General features: G+C 43.0%; 1 protein-coding gene and 1 non-coding gene across 4 annotated transcripts in view; both read right to left on the bottom strand.

The window, feature by feature from the left end:
- KLHL29 (kelch like family member 29) overlaps positions 1–15,392 on the bottom strand; it is a 1,407,189-nt gene that overhangs the window by 109,703 nt on the left and 1,282,094 nt on the right. The window lies entirely within an intron of this gene.
- Positions 2,274–2,355, bottom strand: TRNAS-CGA (transfer RNA serine (anticodon CGA)). The gene has a single exon. It is a non-coding gene; the product is annotated as a tRNA-Ser (tRNA).

The raw sequence follows: 15,392 nt of genomic DNA, 5'->3' as shown, positions 1-15,392 counted from the left end.
CTGATGTGCTGTGTGACTGTAAAGGATTCTGTATGCCTGCTATAAGTCATTCTTGAAAGTTTGTCTGTTACGAAAGAGAACCTTAACTCCCAAAAGAGATTCAGTTCTGTCTAGCTCCTCCCTGCATTTTTTTTGTGTCTTTTTAAAAAAAAACATTTTGTCTGGCCCCCTCTGACTGCCATGCTGGCCTATACCAGAATGACGTGTCCCCTGGTCCTGGAGCCTCCTGGGGCACTAACATCACATCTCCCAAGAGGCTACAGGATCGGTAACATCATCGGTAGCCTGGATGCCTTCACTCACTGCAACTAGGGAAAGAGGACCAAGATGGCATCACAGGATCTTACAATCAGGTCCATAAATATTGGGACATTGACAATTCTAATCTTTTTGGCTCTTTACACCACGACAATGGATTTGGAATGAAACAAACAAGATGTGCTTTAACTGCAGACTTTCAGCTTTAATTTGAGGGTATTCACATCCAAATTAGGCAAACGGTGTAGGAATTACAACAGTTTGTATATGTGCCTCCCACTTTTTAAGAGACCAAAAGTAATGGGACAATTGGCTGCTCAGCTGTTCCATGGCCAGGTGTGTGTTATTCCCTCATTATCCCATTTACAAGGAGCAGATAAAAGGTCCAGAGTTTATTTCAAGTGTGGTATTTATGGACCTAACTGTAGATCTGTCACCCGAACAGTGGATTTCAGTGGGACAACAACAGAGTTCAGCACTACAGGTAAAAAAAACAACAAAAAAAAAACATGGGGAGAGTTAGGCACAGCTATAACCACTTGAGCTGCGGAAGGCTTTACCTCCTTCATGACCAGGCTGCTTTTTGCTATTGAGCACTGCACTACTTTAACTGACAATTGCAAAACTTATATCATTTTATTTTTTTATTTAATTTTCTTTTGGTGGTCTTTGATCACCAAAAACCTAGGGTTTTTTTTTTTTTGCAATATAAACACATAAAAATAAAATAAAAAATCAAATACACATATTCGTCAGCACACCATGAATCGTTCCTTACGTCCAAATCTTTATTCAAGAATGATCACATCACTATAGACATAGTGCATAGTTTCGGAGCTACGTAGGACCCCTTCATCAATACTATAAACAAAAAAAACAAAAAAAGACCCCAGTGGCCCCAAAATGGCAATTTCTTTGCTAGTGTGACAGTGATACCTCTGTGCTGGACTTTACACAGCTCAGCCACACCATACAGTCCTGTCCGGCAGGACCACATGCCTGATTTTTCTCTGTTAAAGTTAAAGTAGAACTATGGCCTCCGGTTAAAAAAAAAGAATATGTGCTGCAGCATTCAATTATAAATGCATCTGCACTTACAGTCTTCTCTTAGCCCCCTGCAAGACCAGACGCTTTCAAGATGAATGCTCTGTGGGCAAATGATTACAAGATGGCAGCTGCTTCCAGTACAGTACGCAGATCACTGATACGTCACTGGAGCGCTAAATTAGTTTTGCGGTCAATGACATTTGATTTGATTAGCTTGGTGACTGTAAAGATGTACGGTTAATACACTCTCGATGAAGATTTATCCTACACGATGTCAGGAGTTCACTTGCATTTTTATCCCCTTTTGCTTCTTAGATAATGTGGCAGCAATTCAAAAAGCTCTTGTAAAATGAGCCAGGGAGACGGCGGAAAATGATTACACTTTCAGCTGTCAAGTAGATCTGTATAATGGTCTGCTCTTTCAACTCGCACTTCCTGAAAGACGTCTTACATATAAGCAGCATTTCCATGACTTAAAAAGTGTAAGTGGAGAAAAAAAAACTTTTCTTTTTAGTTTTGGATAGAGTGGAGAGGGATTAGAACACTGGTCAGGTTTTTATTGCTGCCTGTGCCCCCATCTGGGAGTTTCACCTTCTCTGCTTGTCCTGTTTACTGTTATCACTGCGAATAAAAGGGAAAGAAAATCCCAAATATTGGGGTGTCACCAGAACAGGAGTAGAGGGGAAATTTTCCAGTGGGGACGCTAGTCCTGGTGAAATTCTACTAGTGTACATACAGCTTAACACAAGCCACACGCTGATGACATCACTAAACACCTTTATTGGATCACAAACAACATGAGGTCATAAAGGATATCCCCACCCCTTTTTTTTCATGCACCCCCCAAATAGGTTTCCTCAGTAATTTATTAAAGTTATTATAGGACCTTGGTGGTTGTAATTGTTACATTTTCACCAATTTAGCGTTTTCAATGATTCCATTAAACTGAATCTTTATTAAAATACACTCGCTGTGAGCAGGATTTGAACCTGCGCAGGGAAACCCTATTGGATTTCGAGTCCAACGCCTTAACCACTCGGCCATCACAGCTGTACACAGCATGCTTTCATCTGGTTCCTGATGGGCTAAAAATGAACTAAAGGCAGATATAAAAGACACACACTACTGCAACGCTATATTTATTCAGAAATCATTAAATGATTTATATTTAATTAATTATTATTAGGTGTGCTGCATGCACATCTGCTAATATGCTATAAAGAACCTTGGTGACAGGAGGATAAATCAGAGGGAACAGAGAAATGACCTGCACAGTATATTGCTGCCCCTTCACTATCCAATCACAGGTTAGGGGTGGGGTGGTGTCACTAATGCCTCTTAAAGCAGCGGCATTGGTGCCAAGGAAGCTGCCATCTTAGCCTATTTGATCTGCAGTTGCCCTGGTGCTGTACATGTTATCAGTTATGACACCAGCCATTTGACGACTTGACAGTATGGTTGAGAATACTAGCAACTGTGACAATTATCAATCATGGCGTGCCTTGAATGTAACTATTTTGGAAAACATGGATGCGTTTGGTTCCGCTTTAACTGTAAACAGAGAAAAATAATGCAATCCTTCTGGCCGTGCTTTGTGGCAGAGCTGTTTAAGCCCTTGTACACACAGTCGGACATTCCGATGGACAATGTCCCATAGGACCGTGTTGTTGGATAATCAGACAGTGTGTGGGCTCCATCGGACTGTTTCGGTCAGATACTCTGACAGAACAAGTTTTCCAGCTGGGCTATAAAATTTTCCGACAACATGATCCGATCGGACTTTGTCCGATCATGTGTAGAGAATTCCGATCGGACAAAGTGCCACGCATACTCAGATCAAATTCCTAGACCAAAGCTATTGGCTACTAGCCTGAACGTAGTCCCGTTCTAATGAAATAACGTCATCACGTTAAGTACGATTGGATTTTCTGACAATTTTGTCCGACTGTCTGTATGCAACAGTTTCGGACAAAATCCGGCGGATTTGGTTGTCGGAATGTCCGACCGTGTGTACAAGGGCTAAATATAAGGACTGGATGGGTAGAAGTAGAAATACTCATGTATATATATTTCAAACTGAGCATTTAGTTGTTTGCCTAGAGTGATACCCCGCTCCACCCCCCGCCCTGTGTCTGGCCATAAAGGTTTATGGGCATTCTGGAGATTTCCATTGTTCTCTCACCACTCCTCATCTGCTGCCTCCACTGTAGATCTGCAAAGTAGCTTCCAATCAATGACAGAACTCAACTCAAGATGCCCAAAATGCTTCATAACCTATTCTCCAAATATTTCCTGACCCCATATGCAAACATAGTCCCAAACCTCCAACTCTGCTCCCTTACTCATCCTAACCTCTTAATTTATCATCCTAGTCTCACATGATGCATGGCTACAAGATATTTCTAATGCACCCTTTAGAACAGCCTTTCTCAACCTTTCCAACACAGAGGAACCCTTGACATAGTTCTCCGGTCTCAGGGAACCCCTGCTAAAAATTTGAAATCTACCAGTCATGACACATTAACCACTTCAGGACCGCCGTATTGCCAATGTACGTCAACACAATGGCACAGGCAGGCACAATCACGTAGATGTACGTGCCTGCCTTCCAGCGGGTGGGGGGTCCGATCGGACCCCCTCCCGCTGGTTACGGCGGTCCGGTTCGCTCCAGGAGCGCTCCGTGATGAGGGGATGGCCATTGGTTTTCGGCCACCCCCTCTGGATCGCTCCTGGCCAATGAGAAGCTTCCTCCCACTGTGTATTGTTTACACAGGAAGGAGGAAGTGATGTCATTCTCCTCGGGGCGGTCTTTTTGACCGGACTACGAGGAGAAGACTAATAGTAAGTGTGCACCAACACTACACTGACATGTAGGTACACACAGGCACACAAACCCCCCCCCCCGATCCCCCCCCCGATCGCCCCCCGATCCCCCCCCGCCCCCCCTCCCCCCCCAGTCACAGTGTCACTGATTGCATTGATCATTTCTTTACTGATCAATGCATTCAGTGTCAGTTGTGACAGTAAAAACTGTCAGGACAGTTAGTGTTAGGTCCAGGGTAGCCCCCTATCACCCCCCAATAAAGATTTAACCCCCTGATTGCCCCTAGAGTTAACCCTTTCACCCCCTTTTGCCAGTGTCACTAAGTGATCATTTTTCTGATTGCTGCATGTGTCGCTAGGTAGCTAGTTATTTTTTTAGGTTCACCGCCAGGTTTTTATATCGCTAGGTACCCCGATATACTACCCAATAATGGTTTTAACCCCCTGATTGCCGCTAGTTAACCCTTTCACCCCCTTTTGCCAGTGTCACTAAGCGATCGTTTTTCTGATCGCTGCATTAGTGTCGCTACAGTCGCTAGGTAGCTAGTTATTTTTTTAGGTTCACCGCCAGGTTTTTATAGCGCTAGGTACCCCGATATACTACCCAATAATGGTTTTAACCCCCTGATTGCCGCTAGTTAACCCTTTCACCCCCTTTTGCCAGTGTCACTAAGCGATCATTTTTCTGATCGCTGCATGTGTCGCTAGGTAGCTAGTTATTTTTTTAGGTTCACCGCCAGGTTTTTATATCGCTAGGTACCCCGATATACTACCCAATAATGGTTTTAACCCCCTGATTGCCACTAGTTAACCCTTTCACCCCCTTTTGCCAGTGTCACTAAGCGATCGTTTTTCTGATCGCTGCATCAGTGTCGCTAGGTAGCTAGTTATTTTTTTAGGTTCACCGCCAGGTTTTTATAGCGCTAGGTACCCCGATATACTACCCAATAATGGTTTTAACCCCCTGATTGCTGCTAGTTAACCCTTTCACCCCCTTTCACAAGCGATCACAGTATAAGTGTCACTGGTGACGCTGGTTAGCCAGTTAGTTATTTAGGTTCCCCGTCAGGTTTTTATATAGCGCCAGGGACCCCCATATACTACCTAATAAAAATTTGAACCCCCTGATTGCCCCTAGTTAACCCTTTCACCACTGATCACCGTATAAGTGTTACGGGTGACTCTGGTTAGTTTGTTTTTTATAGCATCAGGGCACCCACCATTTATTACCCAATAAAGGTTTAACCCCCTGATCACCCGGCGGGTGATATCAATTAGGTTTTAGGGTCAGGGTCTGCGTCGCCCATACCGCTAACACCCACACGCAAAGCATACACCTCCCGTAGTGGTATAGAATCTGAACAGATCAATATCTGATCTGATCAGATCTATACTAGCGTCCCCAGCAGTTTAGGGTTCCAAAAAAACGCATTGTTAGCGGGATCAGCCCAAATACCTGCTAGCACCTGCGTTTTGCCCCTCCCAGCCCACCCAAGTGCAGTATCGATCGATCACTGTCACTTACAAAACACTAAACACATAACTGCAGCGATCGCAGAGTCAGGCCTGATCCCTGCCATCGCTAACAGGTTTTTTGGTAGCATTTTATATTCAAATCCGGAAGGCAGTGCTTGGTTTTCGGGGTCCCGTACGTGGCTAGGCTCCCAAAAAGTCCCCCACATGTGGTATCCCTGTACTCGGGAGAAGCAGCAGAATTTATTTTGGGGTGTAATTTGACTTCTGCCCATAGCATGTGTGAGCAATATATCATTTAGTGACAACTTTGTGCAAAAAAAAAAAAGTTTGTAATATTCCCGCAACTTTTGGCAAAATATAAAATATTCCATGGACTCAACATGCCTCTCAGTAAATAGCTTGGGGTGTCTACTTTCCAAAATGGGGTCATTTGGGGGGGTTTTGTGCTATTTTGGCATTTTATGGCCTTCGAAACTGTGATAGGTAGTGAGGAGTTAAATCAAAAATTTGCACCCTTATGCCCCGTACACACGAGCGGACTTTTCAACATCCAAAGTCCGAAGGACCGAGTCCGTCAGACTATCCGATCGTGTGTGGGCTGCAACGGACTTTTGATTCGCCAAAGTCTGACGGACTTTAGAAATGAAGCATGCTTCAAATTTTCCCGAAGGAACTCCGCCGGACCCGGTCCCCTTCGAAAACTCCGCTCGTGTGTATGCTACTCCGACGGACTAAAACCGACGCTAGGGCAGCTATTGGCTACTGGCTATGAACTTCCTTATTCGAGTCAGGTCGTACGTCATCACGTTCGAATCCGTCGGAGTTTAGTGTGATCGTGTGTGGCCAAGTCCGTTCGGCCGAAAAGTCTGTCAGAACTCCGTCGGAACTCCGGCGGAACTCCTTTGGAAGTCTGTCGGACATAAGTCCTCTCGTGTGTACGGGGCATTAGAAATCCTGAAGGTGGTGATTGGTTTTCGGGGTGCCGTGCGCGACTAGACTCCCAAAAAGTCCCACACATGTGGTATCCCCGTACTCAGGAGAAGCAGCAGAATGTATTTTGGGGTGTCATTTCACATATGCCCATAGCATGTGTGAGCAATATATCATTTAGTGACAACTTGGTGCAAAAAAAAAAAGTTTGTAATATTCCCGCAACTTGTGGCAAAATATAAAATATTCCATGGACTCAACACGCCTCTCAGTAAATAGCTTGGGGTGTCTACTTTCCAAAATGGGGTCATTTTGGGGGGTTTTGTGCTATTTTGGCATTTTATGGCCTTCGAAACTGTGATAGGTAGTGAGGAGTTAAATCAAAAATTTGCACCCTTAGAAATCCTGAAGGTGGTGATTGGTTTTCGGGGTGCCGTGCGCGACTAGACTCCCAAAAAGTCCCACACATGTGGTATCCCCATACTCGGGAGAAGTAGCGGAATATATTTTGGGGTGCAATTCCACATATAACCATGGCATGTGTGAGCAATATATCATTTAGTGACAACTTTTTGTAAAAAAATGTTTTTTTTTTTTTGTCATTATTCAATCCCTTAGGACAAAAAAAATAAATATTCAATGGGCTCAACATACCCATCAGCAATTTCCTTGGGGTGTCTACTTTCCAAAATGGGGTCATTTGGGGGGGATTTGTACTGCCCTGCCATTTTAGCACCTCAAGAAATGAGATAGGCAGTCATAAATTAAAAGCTGTGTAAATTCCAGAAAATGTACTCTAGTTTGTAGACGCTATAACTTTTGCGCAAACCAAAAAATATACGCTTATTGACATTTTTTTTACTAAAGACATGTGGCTGAATAAATTTTGCCCTCAATGTATGACTAAAATTTAGTTTATTCGATTTTTCTTATAACAAAAAGAAGAAAATATCTTTTTTTTTCAAAATTTTCGCTCTTTTTCCATTTATATCGCAAAAAAAAAAAAATCGCAGAGGCAATCAAATACCATCAAAAGAAAGCTCTATTTGTGGGAAGAAAAGGACGCAAATTTCGTTTGGGTGCAATATTGCATGACCGCGCAATTACCAGTTAAAGCAGCGCAGTGCGAAATTGCAAAAAGACCTCTGGTCCTTAAGGTGTTTATTGGTCCGGAGCTGAAGTGGTTAATGTGATGTTCAGTGGGAAGAATGGTCCTTACAATTGTGGTCATTGTGAAGAAATACCTCCTTACAGATAGCTAAAAAGATAAATTGTGTCAATGGGAACTTATCTGAGAGGCAGAAATTGTCCAATGCTGAAGGAACCCCTAGCAACCCCTGGAGGAACCCTGGTTGAGAATCACTGCTCTAGAACATTCTTCTTTACCAGATCTGCCTTCAATTAAATACAAAGTCCATCAAAATCCACTTTTTAAAAGTTGCTTTCCCCAAGATCCTTTGTAGCAGTTCCATATTTACCATTAGCCACAGCAGGCTTAAGGCTGCAGGTAACAAGAAAGAGGCGACTTTCCTTATAAAGCCACACATATTTTACTATTCACTGGTAGGAATGCAGTCATCTCTATAAACCTATTTAGACATTTTCTAAGTCAAGTTAGGACCATCAAAACAAGAAAATGTTTTCTGCAAAATAGATGAGCCTTTCCATGCTAATGTTTGTGTGCCTACAGGCTCCAGTGATGGAGATCTACTTTACCTATTCAGTAGAGACCATTCAGCTACCACAACCTCCTGCTACTGTCACCCACCTTGCCTGTTAGCTTTATATACACTTTAAGCTACAAGTGTTGTGGTTGTCATCCTTCCTCATCCTTGCTTGCTACTTAGTGAATCACTCTCCCAGAACACATGTGCATTCAGCGCAGTCAGATCTCATGAACTCCATACTTGTTCGAAGTCAGGAACTTTCAAGTAGTGGAAAAAAGGATGACAGTCACATATTCCTCTAAAATTTGGAAGCTTTGGCATTTTTATACTGGCAGGTTTGGTATAACCCCCCTGCTACCACGCAAATCTGGTCTTTTTCCTTCCTCCCCTTATCCTTAGTAAACTATTAAAACGAGGCGCACCTCTTTAGAATTGTCTCCTCCCCATTTGAATCCACCATGTAACCCCAACAATAGACTGTCCTTAGAGGATCATGTCCTGTTTTTATGAGCAATTTTGTCATTCATTCCCAAGCCTTGGAATTGGAGACTATAAGAGGGGAAAGATCCCTGGTGCCACACATCCACTCCTATAGTGGTAATAAGAGAGACAACCTCAGTCTGGGCTCCAGCCAAGCCATGGCCCAATGCGTTTTGCTCCACCCATGGAGCTTAGTCATGCCAACAATAAGACTCAACTTGAAGAATTCATGCCGCTCATACCTTATTACACAAGGTCTGCTATCGGTATGATTTAGTGGCTGGAATTGGGCAATAACTTAATTTGTGAGGAGGGCTGCCAATTTTACCTTTTGCACACCAAGCTTAAAAATTTTGCTTTTACAGGTATCTAGTAGGTTTTGTTTTTTTCAGCCTGTTAAAGCATCTCTATGTTACCCTATACCTCCATGAACACTTAGGTGTTTACGGGTGTATTAAAAGAGGAACGTTTACAGGCTGAAAAAAAAACATCAAAAGCGTGTTCAGGAGAAGAGCTGAACAGCAGAAAAAGCATGGAATGTGTGTCTAAATGCATTTGAGTGTTAATGCTTTCCTATGGCCAAAATAAATTTATATCCTGGCCAATGGAATCCATTAATGCGTGACATGCCTAAACGTGTGTGCAATATGCAGCTTTAGGCTGGGTTCACATATATGCGAATTGGATGCGGGGAATTCACTCTTATTAAGCGATGTAATTCATGAAACGCATCAACCATGCCCTCCTCCCTGTGTGTCATGATGTTATTGAGTATTTTTTGATCTTTTGATGTTTGATGTTTTTAAGCAATTACATTTTTTCTTGAAACCTGGAGTGCGGTCACTCCCTCTCTTCTTCAGACTACTTGGTCAGACCATGGACTGGACCAGCATCTGGTCATCAAGGGGAGGATTACTCCAGTTCAGGTGCAATTCAGGCAAAAATTCGGACCAGAATTGCATTGGACTCCAAACATGAACCCGCGGCTGCTCTTATATCAACCCAGCCTTAGGCACTTTTTTTTTTTAGCCACCTTTTCTCCTGCCAAGAGTTCTGCCATTCAGAGTAGAAAAGCAAACACATGTGTGCATGATGCCATAGGGAAAAGCTATACAGCTATCCCATCCAATCAGAAGCCAGAGATTTCCAGATACATCTGTATTTCAGAGTTCTCTGCCGCTATATAGATGCAAAGCTTACTGAATCATGACAAAACTGGCAATGAAAAATAATAAAACACCGTCATAAGGTCCAGATTAAAAAACAAAAAACAAAACAAACAAAAAACAGAAAATAAAAATCTAGCCCTATAAAAGCTTTGTAAGAGTGAGCTATTAAGCTGAAGAACAGAGGACCAATGGAAGTTCTTCATTCCAGTCTTCTACAGATCATTTACAAAGCTGACAAACTAACCATCATAATTCTGGGCACATCCGGCATGACCGTCAATGTAACCTTAGCAGAATTGTTTTCAGTGATGCATCAGTGAATTAAGCTGCAGCCATTCTGCACAGTTGATTGTTAAATGACATCACTGTGTGCATGACCGTCTGAAATCTTTAAAGGAAAATTTCACATCTGCAGTATTTCACCACTCACGTTATACAGTTTTCAAAACTATTTGCTATGTGATTCAGTTTTTTTGCAAGGATGCTTCAACCTTTCCTGTTCTACAGGCTATGCTGCCTCTTGTCTTGTTAAAGTGATTAAACCGTTAGTTTTTAGGCAAAATTATTTTTTTTGGGCAAATTATCGTGTCGCTTGCTGAGTAGGCAGCTTCCTCATCTTTTAATCCTTGCCTATGTTCCAGTTTAAAGTGTGTCAGCGCTCAGACCATATACTGCATTAAATTGGTCTGCATGGCCGTTGTCCCAGAAGGGTTCCTTTTCTAAATATTGCACAAGAAAGCCTGCAAACAGTTAGGTGCAGACTAAGGACATTAATTACTGGAAACATGTCCTGTGGTCTTATGAGACTAAGATAAACTTATTTGGTTCAGATGGTGTCAAGAGCATGTGGTGGCAACCAAGAGAGGAGTACAAACACAAGTGTGTCTTGCCTACAGTCAAGCATGGTGGGGTAAGTGTCATGGTCTGGGGCTGCAGGAGTGCTGCCGGCACTGGGGAGCTACAGTTCATTGAGGGAAATATGAATGCCAACATGTACTGTGGCATACTGAAGCAGAGCATGATTCCCTCCCTTTGGAGACTGGGCAGCAGGGAAGTATTCCAACAGGATAACGACCCCAAACACATCTCCAAGACGATCACTGCCTTGCTAAACAAGCCGAGGGTAAAGGTGGTGGACTGGGAAAGCATATCTCCAGACCTAAACCCTACTGAGTATCTTTGGGGCATCCTCAAACGGAAGGCGCAAGCTCTCTAACATCCACCAGCTTTGTGATGTTATCATGGAGGTGTGGAAGAGGGCTCTGATGGCAACCTGTGAAGCTCTGGTGAACTCCATGCCTAAGAGGGTTAAGGCAGTGCTGGAAAATAATGGTGGCCACACAAAGTACTGATACTTTGGGGCCAGTTTGGGCATTTTCACTTAGGGGTGTACTCACTTTTGTTGCCAGCAGTTTAGACATTAATGGCTGTGTGTTGAGTTATTTTGAGGGGACAGCAAATTTGCACTGTTATACAAGCTGTACACTCACTACTTTACTTTGTAGCAAAGTTTCATTTCTTAAAAGTTATAATAAAATATTTACAAAAATTTGAGGTGTATACTCACTTTTGTGAGATACTGTATATGTAAAGTTCTGCATAAATAGATGGCACTTTTCTGTTTCAGGGTGGCTCCTTTCTCTTGCAGCTTCATATGGAACCACCCTTGCATGCAGAGACTAGAGTTGTGTCTCTCCACACTGTGTACATCAATAGAAGCCTAGCAATGCAAGGCACTCCCCTGCACCTTCTCCAAGCTAACAGTCTGACTGGAGACTGCACTGTCCACAATTAGCACTATGAAGACCAGAAGTTCAAGGAAGCAGCACTGAGAGAGCAAAAGCAAAGTTGTAAACTGCAAGTGCTGGGGTAAGAATTTTAACAAATAATTTATTGTTTTTTAACTGTACTTTATGTTTTAAATTTAAAGGGGTTTAGTTCTACTTTCAGCCAACACTGTATCCTGGCCTAGGCCGACAAGGCCCAGGCCTAGGGCATCACTTTGCAGGGGGGCAGCACGGAAAGAGTCCCCGCTGCTCCTAATTTTTACTGTCCTATCATCCTGGACCACAAACCTTCATCACTGTGCTATATGTATTCTGCTGCACCATGGCATGGTTATATCTTCTTAGTCCTTTCCATAAAATTATCAGCAATTTGTGCTTAAAGTAGAACTATAGGCAACACTTTTTTTTCATTTTGGATAGAATAAGGGAGGGTTATAGCCCCTGTCAGTTTATTTTTTACCATCCCTGTCCCATTGCAGAGATTTCCCTTCAGTTCCTGCCCCATAGCCAAACAGGAAGTGAGAGGAAATCTATGCAAATTAAGGGAATCCATTGCCCCTCCCCCAGGCTCTCAGAACTAGTGTCCCGACTTAAAAATGTCAGGGCGGGTCTTAAACAGCAAGGGGTGTGGTCTTGACAGGAAGGGGTGGGTCATATTTAAATTAGGGGGTGTTCGTCGGGCCTAGGGCAGCACAAAACCTAAATATACTACTACTGTTCAAACCAAACATTAAACTACTACTTATTTCTGTGTGAGGAAGGGATGTGTACCCTGCCACATCTTTCTCATACCTGAGATATAGGCAGACATAAGAAAACATTAAAAATTACGCTCATCAAAATGATGTATTTGTATATGTTTGTATTAATGTTTTATTGTACAAAAGTTCATTACATCTAGCATTAAATGTTTTTTTTTAAAAGTCCACTCTCTAACAAGGTTTTTATTTCTATACTCACTTGAGTAAAAAGTTAGTTGAGTAAAAACTTGCGATCCACTGCCACAATTTGGGCCATGATATACATATATATATAAAAGATGAAAGGTGAAAGACAGGTAACAGAGTGGAGAGGCTATCCACCTGCACACTCTGTCCTCTCCGCCTACCAGCATGTCCCTCATCAACACTTTTGTATACCTGATTGCCTACCAATCCTGCCCCTCATTCTGCTGTCTAGGGATTCCAAGGAGCTGATATCAAATCAAATTCAGGTACATACAATAGTTGCAAAATGATATATGTAGCACCCTCTAGTGGAGAGTGCTAGTGTAAATAGGGTTTTTGATAGTATAGGTACATTTAAGCTTGGCTGGGTTGAATCTGGGTCAGTGTAAGTGACTCAGGGAGGCTGGATGACTCATCAGGCAACACATATGGTACCTCCCTCTATTTGTGGAACCTTGGAGACGCTTCCAGAAGAATGGGAGGGAGGTTAGAAGGAGCTACCTGGAGTACTGATGAGATCCCCAGCCAATCCCTGGCCAAATGGGCTGGCAGAGGGAGGGAACCTCTTAAATACTCAGAGTCAGGGTAGCAGGGGCAGGAGAGTTTGGGTGGAAGCTGGAGATGGAGTGCTGAGGAGGCCCCTAGTCTGGGAAAGGGGGGGTGAACTCAAGCCCGGGGGGTGCCGGACGGATCCTCTCAAGTCACACAAGAGGAGTCCTGTAGAGAGGCACGAGAGCAAGAGTGAGGACAACAGGAACCAGCGAGAACATCCAGGTCTCCAGGGAGAAGACAGCCGGGTGGCAGTGCCTGAAGAGGTGGTGCTGAGATCAGTAACCACAGGAATGTAGCTGGGCACTGGAATTTCTCTACAGACCAAAGAGGCCCGCGGTCCCAGCCTGTAAAAGGCTTTTGCTTTATCTGGCTGCCTTGCCAGATCCATCAAACAGTGTTCCAGTTGGGTCTGCGTTGTTTCTGAAGCAAGTGATGTGCTGTAGGAAGAGGAGTGTATACAGGGAGTTTATATAGTTGAAGTGGGCACCCCATAAGCATACTATACCCATTCAAGTTTATAAACCCCTAAATAAAACACAAAAAATAAAGTTGCTAGACTGTTTTCTCAAGCGAGCCTGTGGAAATCCGGAGTGCCTGGCTGTGGTGGATCCCTATTCTCTTCCTACTCCTACAGTGGATGCACTACATTTATATATTTAATAACATATTATTTTTGCATCTCTTTTTCATCTGCCCCAAGTTGATCTTTACACCAGGGGTGACCACAAAATTAAATAGTACATTTAACAAGTTTCTTTATTGTCTAAAGATGGGTAAAATCAGGCCTTAAGCAGCCATCAAAACCTCCAATCCATTATTGATCCATTGAGACAATAGAGGTATCATTTAAACTGCAATTTTCTCCAAATGCCTGGAAACAGCAACAAAGCAATGAGAATCCTTTTATTTAGGGTCATAGAAACACACAAAATCCTGCTTTTCTGTACAACCTCTGAACAATAGCCTCTGCTGGCATGGTATTGATCTGTGCATTAATGGTTGGTATAAGTGGCACAAGGCAAGATGAAAACTGACCAACCGATCGATCTGTTGAGTGAAATGTTCCTGCGGCTTTTAGGTGGGTATTTTTGTTTTTTTATGTTCGAGTCAATGTGACAACTTCATTTATTTTGATATATTATTTGCAGAGTTTGATATCAATATTTGTTTCTAGTTTGGTTAAATTGAGATTATGCTATGAGGTAGGGCATAAATGATGGGGTGCTGAGAGGTCAGCTTCACTGAGTCTGAGGGGACAGTGGGTGCAAATATAAGTGACATTACCCCTCCCTTTCCTGTTTACCAGCTCACTCCTCTCCTCTCCTTTTTTATTTTTATTGTTTTTAATGTAGCAGGTTTAGATTTATAAAAAAACAAAACACAATAGTACTGTGAGGGGCAAATGTACAGAAACAGAACACACACCAAATGGCAGGGCATTGGTCATGTATTCTCTGCCAATGAAATGATATGGCTTAGGCAGAGCTGGCAAATCACCAGATCTCTTCTTCTCTTGCTGTGGCATTAAGCTACATAGACAGCACCTGGAAACTGTAGAAATAAAAAAGCATCACACGTTGCAATACTTACTTTCAGGCCCCATTCACACCTGAGCGTTTTGTAGCTTGAAGCCTGAAGCCGAACACCTGAAGCTCAAACAAGTTCTGGACCATTTTTTCCAATCGGTCAGATTTGGGCATTTTTCTTCTTTTTACATTGGTGACCCTTTGCCCTGCACAAAATCGCAGCAAAAAACACCGCAAAATTGTAAAATCCCACGATTTTCTGCCTGAAGACGCTATGCTCAGGTGTGAATGGGGCCATAGTCCAGAACAGTGACCTGCAGTACCTATTTTTTACTATAATGCCACGTACACACGACCAGACTTTTCAACATCAAAGGTCCGACGGAACAATTCCGGCAGACTATTCAATCGTGTGTGGGCTGCAGCGGACTTTTGATTTGCAAAAGTCTGACAGACTTTAGAAATGGAACATGTTTCAAATTTTTCCACCAGAACTCCGCCGGACCCAGTTCCTACCGAGAAATCCGCTCGTGTGTGTGCTAGTCTGACGGACAACAACCGATGCGAGGGCAGCTATTGGCTACTGGCTATGAACTTCCTTATTCTAGTCCGGTCGTACGTCATCACATTCGAATCCGTCGGACTTTGGTGTGATTGTGTGTGGCCAAGTCCGCTCATTCGGAAAGTCCGTCAGAACTCTGTCAGAACTCTGTCAGAACTCCCTTGAAAG

The sequence above is a fragment of the Lithobates pipiens genome, unplaced genomic scaffold (genome assembly GCF_037356315.1).
Source record: "Lithobates pipiens isolate NorthernLeopardFrog02 unplaced genomic scaffold, aLitPip1_a1.2 Scaffold_18, whole genome shotgun sequence".
NCBI classification, from domain to species: domain Eukaryota; kingdom Metazoa; phylum Chordata; class Amphibia; order Anura; family Ranidae; genus Lithobates; species Lithobates pipiens.
This window is presented reverse-complemented; position numbering and strand designations above follow the sequence as displayed.